Below are 9,636 nucleotides of genomic sequence, written 5' to 3' on the forward strand. Positions count from 1 at the left end.
CCTTGTTTTCTCCTTGTGGATAAATGGACTCAGAAGTTGACTCATCGTCTTGTCATGTCTCCAGCAAGAAGCAAGGGAATTCACAATTTCAAAGGACACCCCTTCTTTACACATGGCTATATTATTTCTCCTAGCTGTCAGAGATGATGTCTTTATTACATTGAACCTTCGAATGAACTTCGTCCTAAGAATATAGGTCGCCATGAGTCCGTAAGTTACTCTTGGTCAGAGGAGTCGTCTTATGCGGTCTTGTTTCCTGGGCATCTTAGCCTAGTTCCTATCATTTCCGGAGCTCAGTCAATATTTATGAAAGGAATAATCATTATAATAACAGTGGAAAGAATAATACCAATACATACTGGAGACATGAATTGGGAAGACAATAGATCTAAAGAATTTGTAAGCTCTTCCCGCTTCATGCAGGGAAATTGTAATGGAAGATTTTGTGACGATTTAAAAAACAAAACACAAACACTTGATTGTAGAGATGCTTTCTTCCCATTTGTAGTTTTAATATTTAGAACCTCAGGATGTGCCGCAGGTCCTGGTTGCAAATGGAAGACCCACCTTCCACTTTTACTTCAGTGCCCCTCAAGGAAGCGCAACGCCTTGCCTGATCGCACATTCCTTGTCTTTTCCGATAATACGGAGACGATGTGAATGTTACAATGTGTTTGGGGACCTTGTCCCTATACACTTGTCTATTTTTCAATTTTGGCCTGTGCCTTTGGGAATCACTTAACTCTTTCCAAGATTCAGTCAGTGTCGCTGTGAACTTTAATGAATGACGTCCGTGTCGTTTTCCCTGAGTCTAAATTGTGGAATCAGAGTTGGCATCAGATTTTGAAATAAACTGTGCCTAGCAAGAATGCCAGTTAATTTTCTCTTACAAATACTGTTAGTACACACAGTGTGAAAATAAAGAGTGGTCTTATTCAAAGAACATATATTCTCTTCTCACTAATCCCCCAGTCGGACTCTCTTTCCCCTCTCCTTTGCACTTAGGTATCCGACGAGCGTGAATCCAGGCTGAGTAAATACGGGTGGAAGTGATGTTCACCCTGTGCAGCATGGGTCCTTCAAAGCATCCTACAAGTGATCCACCATATAATTTTTTCCATATCGACTGAGCACAGTAGCCTCAAGCGTCGCAAACCTGTTTGAACTTATATGTTGATGATGGCAAAGCTGCAAAATAGTAGGTTGTGAGGTCCCTGAAACCCCGCTCAGAGGAGGCCAACACTGAGCTCTTCTATAAAGGAAAGATCAGTTTGTATTATCATCTAACTACTGGTGGTTTTCTTTTGTTCTGTTACAGGAGCGAGCATCAACTTGACTGACAAATGCCCTTCACCAAATTCTAGACTGAAGAACCATGTCTGTAAACAATGAAACTTCCAACTTCGGAAACAACAAGCACCACTCAAGAATTGAAACAGATAATGAAAATTATAAATCATGACAGTATTTATTTAGGACAAGACACCATGTTATTCTCTCTAATCATTCTACTGTAAATTCACGATGTAGAACGTATGTTTTACATAATCCCATGATTTAGGATTCAGATGTTTTTCAGCTGGTGCAAATGTGTGAGTTTAGCTTGCTTTGGGGGGCCTGGTAAACAATCGTGTAATTGGTTAGGGAGGGTCCTGAGTATAACTTCTACGTCATTTCCTGACGTTGCTCTGAAGGCGGTGAATGAGGACTAAGCGCACTTCAATTTCCACTCTGACCACCTCCCAGGCACAGGGGCTGTATTTCTTTTCCCTCAGATAACCAATCATTTCTTGGAAATACTTCCGAACGTCATTTCCCAAATCAGGACAAGAGAGAGTTTCTCCATTTGTCATCTGCACTTGTCGCAGGCTCTTCTCAAGGCTGAAGAGTAGTTTATCGAGGAGGATCGCATCCCAAGCAGCATGGCTGTTCTCTCTTTTGAGGAGGCTGAGGATCTGCTGGAGCATCTGACCACGGAAACAGGTGGCATGTGTCTTCTGGATTGGGGTGATATTTTCTCCTGTCCAAGGAAAATTGAAGTTCTTCCTGTCCTTGAAGCATGAGTGAGATGGGATCTTTTTCATCCGTCTCACTAGCATGATGGCTTGCCGGTTTTCCAGGCCATGGCTGGAAGGCATGCCCCAGACAGATGAGCAGGCAGGGACGGAGCAGAGCACCACTCCCGCCATGAGCAGGCAGATGTGGACCATTGAGAATTTCAGTGATTCTCGAGGCGGCCGCGAGAGGGCGCGCGAACGGCCTTTTCTGAGCCTCCGGTTTCGGAAACGCGGACGGACTCGGCCGCTTTTGGTTTCAGAGGGTGCCACAGCCCGAGAGAGCAGACGTCGCCGCTTGTCGCGCCGAACCGGTGCTGCTTAAATAGTGTGGAGAACATTTTCCTCCGATGGCTGCGGAGAGAGCTCCGCCGCGGCTTGGCGCGACCCAGTTTTCTTCGGTGAGGGCCGTGAGTGTCTGAGCTGCTCCCTGTGCTCGGGGCTTTCTTTCGCGTAGAAGCCGCAGCGAGACTGAGTTTGACGGGGAAACCCATTGAGTCGGGACCCGAGTGCTCGCGACCGCACGGGCTGTGATGGTCACAGATTCCGCAGGAGTGGGGGACGCGAGGCCGGGACAGCCTGGGAAAGGGGAGCCGGGTAGACAGCGGGTCCGGGAGCAGCCCCAGTGCGGGAGCCTCGGGCGAGTGAGCGGGGACGACGGCGGTGATACCGCCAGGACCGTGACTGGGGCCGGGACCGGGGCCGGGGCCGGGGCTGGGGCCGGGAACAGGGATGGAGTCGGGGCCGGGGCCGGGGCCGGGGCCGGGGCCGGGGCCGGGAGGAGGGACGTGCGCCCCCCTGTGGGGTCGTCGGAGTTTTCAGTGGCCCATGTTTCTGAGTCAGGACGTTCAAGTCTTTGAAAAAAGGAATCTAGGCAAATTAAAGCGGCATTATTTGATTTAGATCGTTTTTATGTAATTTTACTTTCCTAGCATTAAAGGAGGGAAACTCCACGATATTTGCAAGGTGCTACTTTACTTTTCAACGGACAGAACGGCCATGTTTAGGTTTCTTGTGATTCAGGATTAATCTTCGATCATTGCTCTTTCACCTGAGGTTGCTGAAACTTCTTTCGCAGAACGCCACCGTGACTTGTGTTGCTAGGAAGAAAAAGGAGCAGTGTCGTGTAGGAGCAGTTGAGGGCATTTAGCCGGTCAGAACCTTCAACGCTCTTGGGTGAGAGTGGCATAGAGTGAGTGTAATTTGCCACACTTGATGACCATGCAATTGCCACAGTCTCCCTTCTCCCTGGTGAGACTCTGAGGGATTTGCAAGTGCACGGTCATTTCTGGTCTTTACTTAAAATTGTATTACTTTGTTTCTCCTGGATAGTTTTTCACTAATTTTCATTTTTCATACGGCATGGAAATATCATTTGTGTCGATTCCTTAGATTGCGGCCTCCTTAAATTTTTGGCTTGAGGAAAGTACTCCCTAATTCCAGCCCAGGAAATAGCTTTTGAATTAGTATTGTGATTATCCGTGGTTGAAAATCAAGGAATGTCCACTCACCCTCCCTTCAAAAAAAGCCCCAATACAAATAACTTATATATTTAAATGCATTTTATATATGCTTAAAATTATATATATTTTATATGCATAGGTAATTATATGTCAATGTAAATACTTTGTTTATATTATATGTAAAGATAATTATACATACAGTATTACATATTATCTAATATTTATATATTTATAATGTTGGATTATATATGTATATACAGTTAGATTCATAGGTATACTTATGTTTACATATATTTACATATATATTATTTTTGAATAAGAAGAAAATAGATATACTACATGTATTTTTATACAATATATATACTCCGTATATTTTTAAACCTTTTTTCTGTCCTTTCCAATTTTTTTTTTTTTAAATCCCTGCTTCAAAATATATCACCAAACGTGGGTGAAACTGACTGACTGTGAAGGACAGATTAGTATTTCGTTTGTAAACTGTTCACAGAGCAGCCATTTTCTGTCACTCGACTTCCTGCCACACCGGTTCCCCGGAAGGTGCTTCAAGGGTGCTGGGCAGTTTCTCTTCTGCACCAGGCACTGCTCTAACACTGGCAGCCTGGGCTCTGCTCCTGCACAGGCCTGCAGACGGTCCCCCTCGTGGAGTTTCCATTTGAGAGGCACCAATGTGACTGGCCCTGAGCGTGTCAAGGGAGCTGCACTGAAAGCTTCTCTTGGCTTGACTCGGTTGAATGCAGACTCTACAGAGGATTACGATATTTGTTATATCAATACTCACGGTAACTATTGTTTACTATGTTCAGATTCTCAGCAAGTAACTTGCAAGTTTATGTGATTTAATCTCTCCAATTTCCACTGGAAAACTAGTACTGACAACTACTAAAGTTTTCTCACAGTTTCCCTGTCTCAGTTATAACTGGATCCACATTGCCAAGCATGTTATCACTCATGTATATGCAGTCAACACATTACTGGTGACAGACGAAGAGAACTAATGAATTAATGCCTCAGCTCTATGCTGCTATTATCTATCGATTATGTCGGAAAATATGAGCTATGGTGAAGAAAGGTGGAAGGCATCAAATCTAGTGAACGAGTCCTTTAATAGGGAAATGCAGACAGAGGAGGCAACTTGTATTTCAGTGCAATCGAAGAAATTTAATAATGCTGTACAGGATCAACTCTCTAAGTGCTAGAATTTGAAAAGAGACATATATTGAGACGTATTTATTTCAACATTGGTTCTCATTTGTATGAATATTTCCTACTGGATTGAGATTTCTTTCATTTTTGATGAACGTGTTGAACTTCCAGTGTAATAACACGAGCGCAGTGTTGAAGTCATGACATTATCTGAGGCTCGTAAATGGAAGACAAAGTGAAAGGAAGTGGAAACAAAACTGGGACAAGTCCAAAAGCTGCAAACCCTGGGCTCGCCGTGTCAGACTCTCACATGCAAGAAGGTGCTGATAGCAGCTGGGTCGATGCCCGACACCTCCATCCCCCCAGTGGCCGCGCTACCTCCTCCCTGGTGCATTAGCCCATTTTGTGTTGCTCTAAGAGAATATCTGAGACTAGGTAATTTGGAAAGAACAGAGGTTTGTTTGTCTTATGATTCTGGGACAGCTGATTCTGGCATGGACCTCGGGCTTCCTCTACTCATGGTGGAAAATGGCAGGCACTGGCGGGTACAAGCAGATCACATTTTGAGAGGAAGCAAGAGAGGCAGGGAGGAGATGCCAGGGTCTTTTATACAACCAGCTCTCCAGGGAACTAATAGAGCAAGATTTCACTAGGGCCCCACTTCCCCCAGGGAGAACATGAATCCATTCATGAGGGATCCGCCCCCCATGACTCAGCTTCCAGCACTGCCACATTGAGGACCAGATTTCCACATGAGTTTCGGTGGGGACAACACATCCAAATTCTATCACCTGGTGACACTGAAGATGATGTGCTCCAGCTCTCTCTGCACCGTTCGCTGTGACCTGGCCCAGGTCCGTGACCTGCCAAGGCAGGAGACCGACCTCCACAGTTCTGCACCCAGGTGGGAGAATCTTCCTTTTTTCCCATCCGAAGGACGAGAACGTATTCAGTTCCCCTGGAGCAGCTGGATGGTGGCAAATTCCAAAAGGCTCAAGCCACCTCTGTTCCCCATGAGATTATCCAGCAGATCTCCAACTTCCCCCGCACGAGGGCTGAAATTCCTCACTGGACTCGATGACTCACTAGAGTCTCTGGAGCCCTGTGTGGTGCAGGAGATGGAAGAGACCCTGGGCAGGAGGAGGAAAACATACATTCCAATTTTAAATAGCCTTTCTCGATCATTTTCATGTTTGCTTTTTACTCCTTTGTAAATATCAGGTCTGATTGGTTAATTGTTCCAGAGCCAGTACACGTGCCTCGAAGAAGAGTTCCTCCCAACAGAGCCAGCATCACCTTGGCCAGATTCTCCTTCACGGGGTGGTTGCATAATGAGAGTGCACTTTGGTCATTCTTTCTAGACAGGAAACTTTTCCTCACTTGCTCATGTAGTAACTGTCGGTTTAGTTAACACTAGACGCCACTTGTACACATTGCGTGTCCGCTTGACTGGGTGCACACACTGCGGGAGAGCGCGGGGTGCCGACAGCATGTGAGTGAGCGAGGTGCACTGCCAGACCCTGCGCGTGGGGAGGAAGAGCGCTCACCGGACTCCTGCCCGGACCGTGAACATGACGGGTGGCGGCGAGCGCCCCAGGGCCAGTCCGTGTTTACATAGTGCAAGTTCTTATGAACCATCTAACACCTCAGACAAAAATAAAAGTAGGTAGGAGTTCTAAGGTTTCCCTTCAGCACCTGCGTGTGCACCGAAGGGTCTTTCTGTGACCTGCTACGCTTCTCCTGAGCACCGGCAACACGTGGCCACCTGCGTGGCGCTTCTGCACCCACAGCCTGCACATCCACTCTTCACCCGTCTTCCCCAAGGCCCCTGGTCCTCGTCTTTCTTTTGTGTTTTTTTAAATCGTCATACAGTACTTAATTGGTCCTGTCTTACGAGTTCTTATTAAATATTAGATTTATTGACAAATAGGAGACAATAACCATTCGTAAAGTTATAGAGGATGGTGTCAATGGAAGTGAGGGAGACGAGAGGAGCCCACAACCCTTCACCACTTGCCATTGCTATTCTGACAATAAATCCTCAACCTTGAAGAGGATTATAATTTTTTAATTGTTTAAATTTTTATTGTGGTAAAATATACGTAAAACCTACCATTTTAACTATTTTAAGTGTACAGTTCAGTGTCATTAAGTGCATGGACGTGCAATCATCATCACAATTTATCTGCAGAATGTTTTTATCATTCCCAACTGAAATTCTGTGCCTGTTAAACAATAACTCTCCATTCTCCTCTTCCCCCGGCCCTGGCAATCACTATTCGACTTTCCGTGTCTATGAATTTGACTACTGTAGGTACTTCCATATAAAGTGGAATCATACAGCATTTGTACTTTTGTGTGTGGCTTGTTTCACTAGGCTTCATGTCTTCCAGCTTCCTGTATCAAAATTTCATTCCTTTTAAGGCTGGTTTTCCATTGTATGTATATGTGATATTTGTTTATCCATTCATCCATTAATGGACATTTCAGTTGTCTCCGTGTTTTGCCTTTTGTGAATAATGCAGATATAAACATTGGTGTACAAATAAAGAAATATTAAATTTATTGTCATTGAAACCCAATAACACAAAAAATATGTTTACAATAAAAATCACAGATAGATGACATGATTTTAGAATTGGATTTCATGTACTGTAGAGTCTTTGGGAAATATTCTACACGAGTTAGTTTTCCCCTCTACGTACGAGGCAAGCATAAAAACATGAGGAAACACTGTAATAGGACATTGTTAGGGAAACCTGTCCTATTATTTCAGGGTTTTCAATATTTGTTTTGAGTATCACTCTTTTCACAATTGCCCAGAAAAGAAGTGCTCTGTTGCTTGTCTATGGATTAATATGAGGTTACTTCAAAGAGCCTGTGGAAGAAGAGAACTGAAGGATCATATGAATCTTTCCATGAAGTTTTTGAAGTACCCTCCTAGTTGTTTTACCTATTTTGTCTTTCTCCGATGAGCAGCTATATCCCTGACTCTGTTCTAGGGCTGTCCATCTCTTCTCCAGTCCGTCAGCATTTTTTTCCAGGTCCCCGTTTGGGATATGTCATGTGTCCTGTCTCATGCTGTTCCTGGAGGCTGAGTGGGACATTCCTGGTCCTGGGATGCCTGTGTAACCCCAGGTATCCCAACCCATGGCTGTCTGTAGTTCAGTATCAGAACGGAGCAGAGGGGAAGGACTGATCAGTCTAGGTCCCGAGGCGTGTTCTTTAATGGATTTGCTCATGTATTTAAGCCCAAATGTTTGTCAAGCTGTTAGGTTTTTGCATTTGTCCTTAAGATACCATTTTCAGAATGATGAATGAAGGAACCTGAGAGGGTGGTGGGTGTGCCTTGTCGCCATCACACTCCCTCCTTGACCTCGCTCAGCTTTGGAAACTCCAAGTGAGCGCCCAGTGAGTGCGGGAGCCGATCTCCTCTTTTATCTAAGCCCCAGTGCCTGGGATTTGCGAACCTTCCACCAAATGTAGCAGAGAAAAAAGAAAACACTCTTTCTTTAGGAGAAACAAACATATTCGTGAAGAATCAATTTTGCTGTTCACATTACACCTCCTTTTCAGAGAATGCATACTATGAAAAACCATGAAATATTTCGAATTTTCTGAAAACATTTCTTTGAAAGGAGTTTTCTGGAGAGTAGACAGTGAAGGAAAACCGTCCACGGACCAGAGGAAACAGAACCCCAGACCCAGTGTCCGGGGCAGGCGTGAGGATGGTGGGATGGACCTGCCATCCTTGGTCTAGACTGTCCCATCCTGGCTGGGAGCCTAGGCTCCTTCTGGAGCATGAAATCGGGATATTTTGGTTCCCTCCCCCTTTTATATACATGAAAGCATGGAAAGAAATGCCTCATTCTGTTTTTGATGTATTCTCTGGTGGGATCTATGGCAGGAACTGGGCTTCCTTGTGCCCAGGCTTCTCTACTAATCACCCGTCCTGATAAAGAGACTCTTCTCCCATGGATGGATGGTCCCCATTCCTGCATCGTCTATTTCATCTTCTCCTGCTTAGTGTCTTCCAAGGCCTTCTGTTTCGCTGTTGTTGATGTTTGTCCTGACTGTCATCCTCTGCTTCAGAGGGACCTCTGCACACCCGTGCACCCTATTGGATGGGCCCCATCTGGCCTTCTGTCACCCACAGGAGAGAATGGGGTGAAAGAGGTTTCCAGGTCAGGTACTGAGTCTTGTGCGGTTGCCTCTTCTCCCTGACGTGCTTGAGGGTTTTCTCCAAGGACCGTTGTAGGCATGGCTACAGAGTCGGCCTTTGAAACATGAGTAGATGAAGAAGGAAAGGTGGACTGGGGAGGAGGTCGGCAGTGGGTCTTGCTTACATTAAAGTGTTTTATATTCAGTAACCTCAACGAGTGGGTCTCCCACTGACGCACCCCAGACTGCCTAATGTGGGCTTGTAAAATCTGTCAAGACCTGGATGAAGAAAAAGAGATCCCCCAAGAGGAATTCTGCTTGTAATGTTCCTGACATAACGAGGGAGTTGATCCTTGGCAGATGGCATCATGACATTCAGTCAGTGTTGGGGCACTCAGATTTACGCAGTGTCGGTATCTTGGGAGAACCTAGTTGAAAAAAACAATTGTATGCCAAGCAGAGTTGTAACCTAAATGCAAGAAATTTTGCAATTTCTATCTGTGTAAGCAGGAACCCAGTACACCAGATTTTGTCCCATTTCTTACAATCTGAGTTTTCGAGCTACTGTTGGTTCTTAGAACTTCTTCACAGGTCTTGATGCTCAGTTTTGTTTATTGAGCAAATGAGCATCATCTGATGGGTGCAGTCTCCTTCCAGTGGAATCAGAACTCCCAAATGGTGAACCCCATGCACAGTGAGCTCCTGGTTTTCTTCACCGGCCCCTGTGGTGTAGACACGTGTGCAGACTTGGCACTGCATCTCCTGGTATTCGCTGTGCTTCTACGCCTGGCTTGTCA

This window comes from Cynocephalus volans, chromosome 16 (assembly GCF_027409185.1).
Source record: "Cynocephalus volans isolate mCynVol1 chromosome 16, mCynVol1.pri, whole genome shotgun sequence".
NCBI classification, from domain to species: domain Eukaryota; kingdom Metazoa; phylum Chordata; class Mammalia; order Dermoptera; family Cynocephalidae; genus Cynocephalus; species Cynocephalus volans.